We start from the raw sequence: 14,965 nt of genomic DNA, 5'->3' as shown, positions 1-14,965 counted from the left end.
ATAAACTACTTCAAAAGCTTCAACTCACAGAATTCTCACAGAGAAACTGAAAGCAGTTAGTATAACCTTTGACATAGTTATCACACTGACACATCACAGATTCAGGAAAAATACTCTATTCATAAAATATGCCAGTTATAATGAGTCTAAATGATGTAGTTTCTTGTAGTAAGTAAATGTCTTATTTTAGAAGGCATAGAAAATGAAACATTTATTTAAATGTTTTTGAAAATCTACTTAACAGCAGCATAATAATCTGTGTTAAAAATTTGTGTTCCAAACATATACTTTACTATAACTCATTTAATTCATCTGATTGACAAGCATAAATAATCTTATAACTCTATTCTGGAAGAAATGTCATGTGATATATTTTAAAGCAGTAGGTTAGCATGATTGTAAAATCTGGTTACTAAAATGTGTTTGCTGTGCATTATTTTGTATAAAGCAGACAGATTTATTCTAGGGACAGCAAGTAGGATAGTGCTCAACAAAGACACAACTCGGTGAGATCAGATATATATATATATGTGTGTGTGTGTGTGTGTGTGTGTGTGTGTGTGTGTGTGTGTGTGTGTGTGTGTGTGTGTGTGTGTGTATGTATGTGTATGTGTGTGTAAGTGTGATGGCTTTTTTTTATATAATAATGCAAGTGTTTCTGAGAATCTGCATAACTATCCAATATGATTTATAATAATTTCTATGAATACAATATTTTACTCTATTGACAAAATGAATGTTTGCCACAAGTTTTAATAAGTTTCCCGCCAAAATGTTAAGGGAGACAATTTGGGATGTGGGCTGTCTCATGCACAGTGTCCATGAACTACTTCAAAAGCTTCAACTCACAGAATTCTCACAGAGAAACTGAAAGCAGTTAGTATAACCTCTGACCTAGTTATCATACTGACACACCACAGATTCAGGAAAAATACTCTATTCATAAAATGTCAGTTATAATGAGTTTAAATGATGTAGTTTCTTGTAGTAAGTAAATGTCTTATTTTAGAAGGCATAGAAAATGAAACATTTATTTAAATGTTTTTGAAAATCTACTTAACAGCAGCATAATAATCTGTGTTAAAAACTTCTGTTCCAAACATATACTTTATTATAATTCATTTAATTCATCTGATTGACAAGCATAAACAATTGTATAATTCTATTCTGGAAGAAATGTCATGTGATATATTTTAAAGCAGTAGGTTAGCATGATTGTAAAATCTGGTTACTAAAATGTGTTTGCTGTACATTATTTTCTATAAAGCAGACAGATTTATTCTAGGGACAGCAAGTAGGATAGTGCTCAACAAAGACATAACTCAGTGAGATCATATATATATATATATATATATATATATATATATATATATATATATATATGTGTGTGTGTGTGTGTGTGTGTGTGTATGTGAATGTGTGTGTGTATGTATGTGTGTGTGTGTCTGTGTGTATGTGTGTGATGGCTTTTTTTTAATAATGCAAGTGTTTCTGAGAATTTGCATAACTATGCAATATGATTTATAATAATTTTTATGAATACAATATTTTACTCTATTGACAATAATGAGTTTAAGTAAATGCTCATATACAAACAATTCAAGATTTTTTTTTTTGGAAGCTGTTAATAGTATTCACATGACAGAAAATAGATGCATCTTAATATATGTAATGTCTGAATCATATTAGCCAAAGTTTTTGATTTAAATGAATGTTAGAACCTAATTTTCTCTCCTCTTGATTTCTAACATCAAGATTAGTTGAATGCTATTTGAATACAAGTGTTATATATTACATAGATCTATATAGTAGTATGAACAGTTTTTTTTAAAAAAAAAAAAGTTTATTTTAGTTTATATGATGCTGTTTTACAAAATGTGTAGTTTTGTCTTGATAGATAATTGAATTGAAAACTGTTAACCTCAGTTAAATATAACTAGTATTAAATTGATAAGGTGGTAGCTGAGGTACTGCTGCTTAGGGTAGGGGGTTAACTTGAGTAGTAAATACTACTCTAAGTTGGAGTTTTCAACTCCAGGCTGGATGCAAGGTTTAATCCTTACATTATTTTCACTTGTTCATTGTTATATGTATATAGTTTTGACATCCACAATATATTTTGTACACTCATTGTCACTACAAACAAAATTGAATCCTATACAAAATCCCATAAGAGATTTAATAAATACAGCTATATTTAAAGGTACACCTAAAAGAGGAGATGTAACATTATTTATCTTGTTATTTGTTATTTCGATCATAAGATTCTTGAGTTTTAAAAATGCCAAATGACATCTTTAAAAGGAATTTCTTTAAACATTAATGGATTGAATAATCCGTGTAAAAGGGCAAGCCTAATAAGATACATTAATTTACACAAGGCCAATCTAGTCTTCCTGCAAGAAACCCATCTCTTGAAAAAAGATATTGATAAACTAGCCACTAATAAGTATACAGTATTGGTTAGTTCAGAGCACACTCAGAAAAAAAGAGGAATGGCTATTTTATGGAATAAAAGTATGCCCATTCCTAAAACCATTAAGTCTTTTCAGGATGACAAAGGAATGTTTTGCATGGTTACAATACAAATTAATGGGAAGACTTACACTTTAATTAATGTATATTGGAAACCAGGAATTGGTATTAATACAGTGAAACATCATATTGATAAGATCATATCATTCTCTATAGGGAATATTATTTTAGCTGGTGATTTTAATTGTATACTACATGAAAGTGATACTACCATTATAAGCAAAAGAAGAATTACATCTAATGCAAAACATTTAAATGATTTTGCTAATTCTTATCATTTGAATGATATTAATAATCAGATAGATTCAAAATCATTACCATACACCTTTTTTCCCTAACAGATACAAAACGTATTCAAAAATAGATAGGGTCTTTATTTCTAACCAGATGGTAACAGATTTAATTAATTCCAAAATCATTTCATGTCCTATATCTGATCATAACTCAATTGTTTTTGAATTCATGATAAAAAATACTCATAATGTTCAGATCAAAAGGATACCAGCATACTTAACTCAGCTAAAAGACTATAAAGAATATATACTTTCAGAAGTACAACATTTTCTAGACATAAATAATACTCCTGAAGTCTCCATTGTCTATGTTTGGGATGCCTTAAAATCATATCTATATGGACAAAGTATCAGATGGTATAATAATAAAAGGAAATCTTGGGATAAGGAATTGTTAGATATTCAAAGTAAATTAGACTCTTATAAACATAATAATAAAGAAAATATTATGGACAAGAAAGTTATTGAAGAAATAAACAAACTAAATGAGAAATACAAAGAAATTTTAACTCATAAAGTTAAAATAACTTTAGAGAAATACAAATTTTTGTCTTATTCAATAAGCCCCAAATACTAACATAGACTTAAAAATAAAACAAAAAGATTGAATAAACAAAACCATATCAAAGAAATCTTTTCTCTAAGGAAAAAGAAGAATGTTTCTAGTATACCAGAAATACTGGATGAATTTAGAAATCACTTTCACAAGATTAACCATAACAACATTAACATGGAACCTAAAGATAAAATAAAGGAGTTTATAACCACAAACATGAATAAAAAGCTTAATAAACAACAGATTAAACTACTGGACAAGAGTATTTCATATACAGAAGTTATTACACAAATAAATAACCTTAAATCAAACAAAGCACCGGGTAATGATGGTATTATACCAGAGATATATAAAATCCTTTCTAAAACTACATATTCATTAATACATAAGGTTTTTATTTTGGCCCAAACTGAGTTAATAACCCCCCCATCTTGGCAATATACATTTATTTCACCAATTTTAAAACCTAATAAAAATCCAACTAGATGTTCTTCATATCAACCCATCTCATTACTTAATGTTGATTATAAAATGTTTATGAGTATTTTTGCTGATAGATTGAAGACAATCATCCCGGGCATTATAGATATAGATCAGACGGGCTTCATTGTAAATAGAAATACTTTTGATAATATAAGAAGAACTTTAACATTAATTGATTTTGCAAATAGGAAAAAGAAAGATTTAACACTTATTAGTCTTGATATAGGTTCAGCATTTGATTCAGTAAGTTGGGACTATCTGTTTACCTTACTGAAATGCACAAACTTCTCTGATGCATTTGTAAATTTAATTGAGCATTTATACAAAGGAACGCTGGCTTATATTAAGGTAGGAACATATGTTTCACAAAAATACCCATTCTTAAAGGTACAAAGCAAGGATGTCCACTTTCTCCACTATTATTCACTTTAGTAATGGAGCCTTGGGCTAATTTGATTAGAAACAGTACTGACATAGAGGGTTTTGAAATAGACAAAAATACAACATCAAAATGCAACTTTTGCAGATGATGTTCTAATTACATCAGCAGGATCTAATTCTTCTATGCAGTCTTTATTTGATAAAATGATGAATTTTAAAAGTATTTCTGGTTTAATATTCAATGAAGAAAAAGTAAAATACTACCTATATATACACGAAAAAATATTCTCATTAGTGATTTTACTAAATATGTACCCAATTCAGGTCAGATAACTTATTTAGGTATAATACTATCTAAAGATATTAAATCTATTATATATAATAACTATAATACCTGTTTTCTTAATATACAAAATCTTTTAATACCTGGAATAATATGTTTTTACTATGGAGGAGAGACTTACAATTATTAAAATGATAATATTCCCCAAGATTTTATACTTAATACAATCAATAATACTTTCACCTACAAAAATAATTATCAAGAAACTGAATACACTAATGTTAAATTTCTTATGGGCACCTAATAGACCTAGGATTGCATTAAAGAAACATACTAATAGCTGGTCTCAAGGGGTATTTCTTTTCCAAACTTTAATTTATATATTATCTCTTCTATTATAAAAGTTATTACTTTATTAATAGATCAGTCATATATCGCAAAATGGAAAGATTATTGGGAGCTAATTAGTATGCACTTCATGAAAATCTCCTTAACACATAAAAATATGATTGTAAATAACTCCATGTTGTGGTTGCTAAAGGAATTTTGTACTTCACCTATTACACCTAAACATATGGTTTGTTACCCATTAAATATTATTATTAGTTATCGTAACTTTATATTCATGCACCCTAAGTATAGGGAATGGAATTTTATTGTATTCCTATAATGTATACTCAGGGTATGCTTATGTCATCTACTTCTGAAGGAGCTCATTTAGCTATAGATAATGATCTAAAGTACTGGTATCAGCTGATATCTGATAATAAAGTTAAAAATCTAGATTTCTTAAAACAAGAATTTGATCTAAGAGAAACTTGCTGGTTAGAGGTTCAGATCTTTAGACAACATCTCATTGATAGAATAGATCTAATGTCTATAACAGTTAAAGAATCTATTTCAAAACTGATTGATTACTTGATATTAAATTTACAGCATAAAGTTTCTGATAAAGGTAAACTTTCATATATACATAAAATTATCAGACAAGAAACTTTTTACAGTGTAGATTCATACTGGAATTATTTCACCTCTATTAATGGGGACCCACCAACTCAACAAGATAAACAATATATATTGGAATCTGCTTGTAGAACTACATCTTCCATTGTCTGGAGACTTTATACATGGAAATTTTTACATAGATCTTTTTATCCACCTTTGATGATGAATAAAATAAATAATAAAGATAATCTATGTAAGAGATGTAATGTAGAAATTAATGCTGACTGGGCTCATATGTTTTATGACTGTATGAAGTTGAAAGAATACTGGAAGTCAATTAATGAATTTTTGCAGGCTCTTTTTACAGATAATTTCATTATTTCTAAGTCTCTTATATTATTCAACACACCTGTACCTCAATGTGTTAAAAAGATTAAGCTTCCCTTGTTATGGTCTATCCTAGCAGTGGCCAGGAAAATAATAACTAGAAATTGGATTTCAGATACACCTCCTTCGTTCAATGAATTTAAAATGTTATGAATATAATGTGCCATATGGAAATAAGCACAATTAGAATGAGAACAACTAGAAAAACATCATATTATATTGTATGGGATAATTTACAAAATTTGTTTAAAAAATTCTAATTTCAATAGCACGGTATTTTAGTTTAATTAATTGATCTGATTGTAGTGGATGTCTTTGTAAATACTTTAGTTGTTTTGTTGAATATTATAATAATACCTATTTTTAATTACTTGTATAAAATTGTTATGATATTTCTCTTATATGTTAAAACAATAAACCTGTTTTGAAAAAAAAGAAAAATGCATGCTAAAGTAAGACCTGTTATTCTATCAACTGTCTCAGTTTATACAAGAGCAATTTTTAGTACTGTTTATATGTTCCCCCAATATATTTGGCCTTGTCCAGATTTATCGCATTAACAGTTTGAGAGGTACATGCAAATAAATTGTTTTATAGAATTAGGCATAGCCAGCCTCTCAACTGTCCCTGATTTTGGCTCAAAATGTTGCTCTTCCCCCTAATAATCCCTCTGCAAAATAGCAATGTTGGAAGAAAACATGGAGGGTTTACAATGAAGAAATAACTGTAATAATCAAAGTTATAGATTACTTGAAATGCATGTAGATTCTTTTATTTTGTCAGCTGCTCAAGTTAGCAGTACTAATATTAAAGTGTCCGTTCTTTGACAGATTCCCAGCTGTATTGTGTGGCTATTTTATATTTTTGCATCACATTTTTGGTCCATTTTTCATAAAATTGTGGGTTTTTTTGGCAAATTAGTGACAAATCATTAAAGACTGAAGTTAGAATATAATGACAGACATTTTGAGTTTCAGATTTCATACCCTTCAGAAAATTCATACTAATGCAAGACCTATTCTATTATCTTTCTAAATTTATAAGAGCAATATTTAAAAATTGTCCTTATTTTTGGGCCTTTGTCCCACTTCTATGTATGGCTTTGTCCAGATTTCTTGCTCTGAGGTTGAGCGGTAGGACAAATGTGTCAGGGCCATCACAGTCAGCCAGAGACATTTCAAATTGTGACATACTTGTTGCACCCCACTCCCCCATGTAGTGACTCTGGATGTGTCCAAGCAAGGCAAGGAGTAGTTATGCAGTGGAACATGTGCAGAGTGTCCCCCCATCCAGGGTAGACACAAGTACTACAGTGGCTTTTCATCTGTCCTTGATTTTGCAGAATGGTTTGGTTTCTGTCATATTTTTGTACTGTTGATTTATGCTTATTACTCAAAGTGCCTGTTGCTCTGTGTTTATGTAGCAATGCTTTAATGACCATAAGATAAGCTTGTCTGAGATTGTAAGATGCAAGTAAGCTTTAATAAGCATACTGTTAAAGAATTGCCAACATTGAAAGCCTTTCTGTTGTTGCCATGCAGAGAATACTTAACTAGATAATGTATAAGCCTTGGGTATTGAAGGACAGGATTACATTATTTTAAAAAGCTCATTACACTTGTTGGAGACTTCCAGACATCTCTACAGGCTTTACTCGTAAACTAAACAGAATGCCAATAATGTGTGGTCCATAACCTGTACAGTAATCCTTTAAGCAATGTATCTTGAGCTTGTTTCTTGTTTGCTTTTCATTTTTTACTTTGATCATGTTTTCCCCATAAAACAAGTAGATAGTTGTCAGGCAGCAGGTCTTTTTTGGATAAGAAACATTTTTTCAAGTGGGGGCATCACAGAGATTTCTACTTTCAGCATGTTACTTGGTACTTTAATAAAGCTGAATATAATTTATAATTAGAACTGCAGTACAAGGAGAAGTTGTTTGAGTTGAGTGCTGCTTGTTTTTCTTATACTTGCTTTTGACTGGCATTCCAGTAATGTATTTAAAAAGTAATTTATTTTTTCATGCCTCACAACCTTTTGTTTCCATCTAGATATTAAGTAAGCTGTCATGCAGCCAATGCACTGAAATATTTGTATTCTTCTACATTTATTTTTGTCTTGATTGGACTCTCATAATGACGGTTTGGCACACAGGGCAGCGTATTTAATTAAAGTTTTAGTTTTTGTGGTTTTGAACATAGCTCCTCCGCTTTCTAGTTGGTCGCACCCCTTCCCATTGACCCCACCCATTCAGCTGTCTCTTGCAGCCCCCCTTTGATTTGAAGTCACCAGCCGCCACTGTATTCTATGCCTTTCAGGAAAAGCTTTATCAAGAAAGTTATTTCATACTTCTATTATTTAACAAAGAAAATAATTTGTATAAAGTTATTTTTGTATAATACACTTTGTATAAAGCTATTTTTGTATTTGCAATTGAATATCAATCTGTCAGTACATAGAAACAGGGGCATATAGCTATTACTACATGGCTGCTTGGATAAACAATGCATGATGATCTCTAACAGTACCTGAGCAAAGATAAACAAAAAGCAAGGTGACCAGAAATATGGTAAACGAAGAAGCAATTAATAAAATGTAAAATATAAACTGAAGAAATGCCTATCTAATCTTCTTGACTCATTGGTCTCTGTCTGTCTGTCTATCTAATCACCTATCTTCTTTTGTGGACATTTCATCTCCTTGTCAGAGTGTGCACATAACATCAGCAATCACTTCAATATGTGTAGAAAGAATTACAGCTGTATAAGTTATACCTTTTGTTTAATGCTAAACAATATGGCAATGGAGAGCAAAGTAACTTAGCTTTTAAACATTATGTATAAATAACAAATGCAGATGACTATCTCCCTGGCATAAAACAACAAAACTTTCACTACAACCCAAACAATGTGGGTCCAACTAGTTGTTTTGGCAGCAGAGCTGCCACCTGGGGGGGGATAGGAATGAGCAACAATACCAAATGGCTTCTCCTCAAAGGAGAAACGCAGCTCTGCCAGGTGCAGTAATTACACACAGCTGAAGCTAGATGTTGCAACAGGTCTCTGGAGATAGGTATCCACTAAGCAGCAGATTCATGCACTGGAGCTGGGGTTGGTGCAAGAGCATAAACACACAAGTAAAATGCCAGTACTTTGAGAGCCCTTATCATCTCGACTACTGTAAGCCAATGGATTTAAGAAAAAAATGATAGGGTCACTAAGGACGATGCACTCACCACTGCATATGTGTGCAACTCCCCCATTCCTGGGTCAATTAGGTTGGAACAACTCTTATCATAGGTTCATAGGTTCATAGGTTCATACTAGGCTATCTGCCCTAGGGCATTTATAAGCCTAGCCAGAGTTGTGTGGCTTTCACCACCCCTTAGGTTGAAGAATACTATACCCATTAGTTTGCCGTGCCTCTGTCCAGCAGTGATACAGAGATGATCCCCGGGGTAAACCTACGATCTCCCATCCACTGGTCAAGATTCCTCTTGAACAGAGCCAGTGAGGTGCTCTGTCTCACATGGACCGGGATTCTGTTCCACAGCATAGGGAGTCTCTGGGTGATGAATCTGTCCCTCCAGCACGTCCTATTTATATCCGTGTTGAGGTTTAAGTCTCTTGCTCTTGTGGCTCTGGTGGATTTGGATTTTTGAGGTGGAGCATGTCCATTAATTCGGGTTGGACATGGCCTTGTATGTCAGGCACAGGTCACCTCTGAGCAGGCGGTATGCGACTGAATAGAGCTGGAGTTTCTTCAGTCGGGCAGCATATGGCATATTTTTGAGCCCCTTTATCCTTTTGGTGAGGAACTTTTGGGGTCTTTCCAATTGCTGCAGGTGTCGGGTAAGATACATTCCGAATGGGGCATTGTACTCAATCATTGGTCTGATAAGTGAAGAGTACAGGGGAACAATGACCTCCCTTGATCTGGATGTGAATCCCTTCATAATCAGGTGGGCAATGTAGAAGGTCCTCCTAACCACTTTGGCAATGTGAGTGTCAAAAGAAAGGTTACTGTCAACTTGGGTCCCCAGGTCCCTGATAACCTCTTCTGTGCTTAATGGATTGCCACCTATGTGGTAACTTGGGGTTACCTTGTTTTTACCAAAGGGTATGATTATACATTTTTTGGCGTTTAGCTTAAGGACATGGCTCTGGCACCAGTTATCCATTTCTATGAGACCTCTCTGAAGGATATCTGTGGCTGATGGATTTTCAACTATGGCGCCCAGTTTGCAGTCATCTGCAAACTTTGTCAGCCACAATCCTCCTATGTTTGCCTGCACTTCTGAAAAGTAGATGCCGAACAAGAGGGGGACCAGGACTGAGCCCTGTGTGACACCGCTTGTGACCGGCTTGGAGTCTGACATGGCACCAGCAACTCTAACCCTGTGGGTTCTGTCCTTGAGCCAGTTTGCAACCCATCTTGTGACATATGGGTTTACATTTAAGCTGGTGAGCTTTTCTATGATACCCGAGTGGGGTATTGTGTCGAAAGCTTTTGCAAGGTCAAGGTAGGCTGTGTGAACTGCCTTACCCTCATCAATGGCCTTGGTGACTGTTTCAAAAAAGTCGACCAAGTTCAAGAGGCATGATCTGCCCTTGACAAAGCCGAATTGGGTAGGATCCAATGTCTGTAGGTCCCCTATGTCTTTATTTATGAGTTCCATTATGATCCTTTCCAGAGCTTTGCAGACCAGGCTTGTTAAGCTTATGGGGCGGTAATTACCAGGGTCTGTAGAAGCACCGCCTTTGTGGAGTGGGACCACAGTTGCCGTACGCCACTCTTTGGGTACGTATCCTGTGGTAAGGCTAAGATTAAACAGCAGCCTTATGTGTGGGTTTAGTTCCTCATTGAGTTTGTGTAGCACACAGCCGGGGACACCATCCGGTCCCATTGATGCTGTGTTTTAGCTTTAGAGAGCAGCTCTCACCTGGGCATTTGCGATGATTGGGAGGCTACACTCTGCTGGGATAGATATTTCTCCTTTTGGGAGGGAGGGGAGAAATTTTCACTGAACCTGTCTGCCAGTATGTTTGCAATGTCTGTGGGTTCAGTGATTTTTGTATAATTTTGGACTAATTCTGAGCATATCTGGGAGTTTCCACCCAGATTTCTAACATAGCTAAAGAAGGCCTTATGATTGTCTTTTGAGTCCTTGGCGATTTTTCTCTCAAAGTTGGCCTTGGATGATTTTATGAGTGATCATAGTTTTTTTACTAGTATTGATCAGAGATGTCTTCCCTTTTAGGGATTTTGCTCTATCTTGTAGTAGCTTTCTGTAGTAGGACTAAGCTGGACCCATGGATGGGGGATATGTGTATCCAGTTCACTATCTGAAGGTCAGGGCAACCAGGTTGAGAAAAAAAATGGATGGCTAATGCATTTATTTGTTGGTCTCTGTGTTTCTCTGTATGCTGTTTACTCATTGTTAAGTAGGAAAAGCCAACTTTGATTACCTATTTTCAGTTAAGGCCTAAGGGGAAGAGCTCTAACACAATACGAAAAATAAAAAGTAAGTAGACAACAGAGACAAAACAACAGGACTAATCACAAAGAGAAGGCAAAAGAGTCTACATAATCATTTATTTTTATTTAATTTACCAGGTGCAGTACCAGTCTATAAGGACTGATTTCAGCTCAGCCTGGGAAAAGACAAGATCAATTTTGAAATTAGCAAAATAATGCAAAAATAGTCATCTACTTTGTTATGAAAGAATATGTCTACCAATCCGAGTAATGAAATCTACAGCAACATTTTTATTATTATTTTATTTTACTTAATTATGTATTTATTTATAAGGGACAACAAGTCTTAGAAGTAAAAGGCATCATGTTTAATGCATTTTTCTTCTGATTTCAACTCCTTACCAGGAAGCCACTAGTATTGGTGTGCTGTGTTGACTCATTAAGTTCCCTGTGCCTTATGCATTCCTGTGGAGAAAGATAGTCAAGCACCAACAGAGGGTACCACAATCTTTAGTTTGGATCAAGCTTTTACCCTTTAACCTTAAAATTCTCCTATGCATGCCCATAGATGTGATCATTAACCTCTCTTTCTTCTGTTGTACATTCATTTTAGCATTTGATAATTGCTGATTCATACAGTTTCTTTGTTTCTTTTCAATATTTCTCATATATTAAGCTCTGAGATACTAATATTATTATCAACATAGCAAGCCAGATTTGGGTACTATTTCTAACTATATGCAATTCAAATACTATTTTCCTGGCTAAGGCTCATGTAAAGTCTGAAACTATACCTCTAGGCCAGTTTCCCCATTTCAGTAGTGTATGTGTTATCTGGTTAATCCACATGATGTCTGATTAATCTGTTATCTTTATTATTATTTTAATTACTGTTATTTGTATTTAATATCCATTTTCTTTATGTATATACAGACAAAAACATATACTTTGATGAAGGAATAGAAGTCAAGAGCATCATTAGGATTGAAATGGGAGCAGAGCAGAGTAGAAACCAATTAAAAGACTTTAGGCCAGGCATGGGCAAACTACGGCCCGGGGGCCACATGCGGCCCATTAAACGTTTTGATTCGGCCCGCCAAACTTGAAAAAATTTAATAAATTAACCTTGTTAATGTTTTATTTCCCCTGCAATTCTGATGTTTCCTCACTAGATGGCGCACTCTAGATATATTGGCTTTGTTGAGGTGAAGCGTAGGCCTATTACTCCACATTTGCACTTTACCCTTTGACCCAATCGCCACAACAAAACTAACTCCAGACTTTGATGCTCTGGCTAAAAAAGGAGACCAACAACACTGCTCCCATTAAAATGTGTGTGTCTCCGTGATACGCACGTTGTTAAAATAAACAGTGCGCGCAGATCAAATATAACGCTTCACAGACTGACTTGCTGCAACTCTTTCGTCCTTGCACTGGTCGTTGTTGACTTTTGGCACCGGGGAAACAAATTGATTAAAAGGAACAGGACAAGTACATCTGCATCTCCTACCATTTTTGAAAAAAAAACAGTCTGGAGGAGAGTGATGGTGATATCCTGAAGGATAACGGAACTTTCAGTGCTTTAAAATAAAATGGTCATTTATTTGATTTTCAGTGTTTAAAGACTCATTTCGAAGTCAGAGATTTTATTGTAATGCTTTTCTTCATTTTCATTGGAAATTAAAGCACATGTTTTCTCCATATCCCAAGATGTGTATTTTTCCCCCAATGAGGTGATGTTTTCAAAGCATGCCATCTATCTGCTCCTGTTCCAGCCCCTTTGTTAAATGTTAGAACTCAATGTGGCCCACGAATCAAAAAGTTTGCCCACCCCTGCTTTAGGCGGTCAAAGAGAATCAGGTCTATGCATGTGAGCCACAACTGACAATTATTTCAAATGGGAATATTTTGATTTTTGAAGGACCAAAAAGAGATGTGTAGTAATGTTGTTTATACAATGTACTAACATACGGCTGACCTCATATAGTAAGCTGGTTATTATCAGTAATTAACCAGTTAGGACATTCCAGATTTCCTTTTATGAGTCAGATACCTAGAAAGGAAGAAGAGCAAAGTAGACCTTTTCAGGTTAAACAAAATAGTAGATAAGAGAAGACTTGGTAAAAACAACAGTGGTAAATGATTACTTTATTTCAGTCTTTACAAAGAAAAGCAAAGTGATGGTGCTGTGCTGGGAGGAAGGCAAAGCAGAATGAAGGGAACAGTGGGAAGATGCCAAGATACAGAGGGAAAAGGTGAAGATAGAACTTGTGGACAGAATTTGGGAAGGCACAAAGATAGAGAAGGAGAAGGTGAAGTGAGAACTTGCTGCCCTTAGGAAGAATAAAACAGAAGAACCAGATGGGCTTCCCTCCAGATTCTTAAGGAATCTGGCCAATGTGCTGGCAGACTGCCTGATGAAGATCTTCATTAGATCACTGGCTAGTACAGAAGTGTTTAATAATTGGAAAACAGCAAGTGTGGCACCACTTTACAAGGGAGGAAACATAAACAAATTGTAGAATGGCAGGTCTGTAAGCTTAACTGTAGTGGTAGGGAATGCCATGAAGGCAGTCTACAAAGGAAGACTGAGATAACTTCATGAGAAAAACATGAGTTCATAATTTGAAGGAACAGTAAATGAAACCTGATGCAGTTTAAGGATGTAGTTATATTTGAATATGGCCATGAAGCATTTAGTAAGATGGTGGCAACATAGTGCATTGGTCCCTGTAGTAGTCCTCCCTGTAAATGTGTACTAATCAGTTAAGTGGGCAGTTAAATGGAGTTCTTCTTCTTCTGCTTCTGGCTGTTCCCATTAGGCATCACCACAGCAGATCATCTGTTTCCATTTCTTCCTGTCCTCTGCATCTTGCTCTGTCACACCAACCACCTGCATGTCCTCTCTCACCACATACATAAACCTTAACTTAGGCCTTCCTCTTTTCCTCCTACCTGGCAACTCCATCTGTAGCATATTTTCCCAAAATAACCAGCATCCCTCTTCAGCACATGTCCAAACCAACACAATCTCACTTCTCTGGCTTTGTCTCCAAACCATCCAACCTGAGCCGACCCTCTAATATACTGATACCTAATCCTGTCCATCCTTGTCACACCCAATGCAAATTTTAACATTTTTAACTCTGCCACCTTCAGCTCTGACTCCTGCCTTTTTATCAGTGCCACCTTCTCCAACCTGTATAACATAGCTGGTCTTACTACCCTCTTGTAGACCTTCCCTTTTACTCTTACTGGTACCCGTCTGTCAGAAATCACTACTGACACTTTTCTCCACCTACTCTGCTCTATCTGTACTCTCTTCCAACTCTGTTCCACACTTACCATTGCTCCGAACTGTTAATCCCAAATATTTAAACTCATTCACCTTCACCAACTCTACTCCCTGCATCCTCACCATTCCTCTATCCTCCCTCTCATTCACACATATATATTCTGTCTTAGTCCTGCTGACCTTCACTCCACCTCTCCAGGCTCTCCTCAACCTATTCCATACCCTCACTACAGATCACAATGTCATCCACAAACATCATAGTCCACAGGGACACCTGTCTGATCTCATCTGTCAACCTGTCCATCACCATTGCAAATAAGAAAGGGCTC

Source organism: Protopterus annectens, chromosome 10.part0 (assembly GCF_019279795.1).
Source record: "Protopterus annectens isolate FY-2018-M chromosome 10.part0, PAN1.0, whole genome shotgun sequence".
In the NCBI taxonomy this organism is placed as follows: domain Eukaryota; kingdom Metazoa; phylum Chordata; order Ceratodontiformes; family Protopteridae; genus Protopterus; species Protopterus annectens.
The sequence above is the reverse complement of the archived record's forward strand: the minus strand, read 5'-3'. Positions refer to the sequence as shown.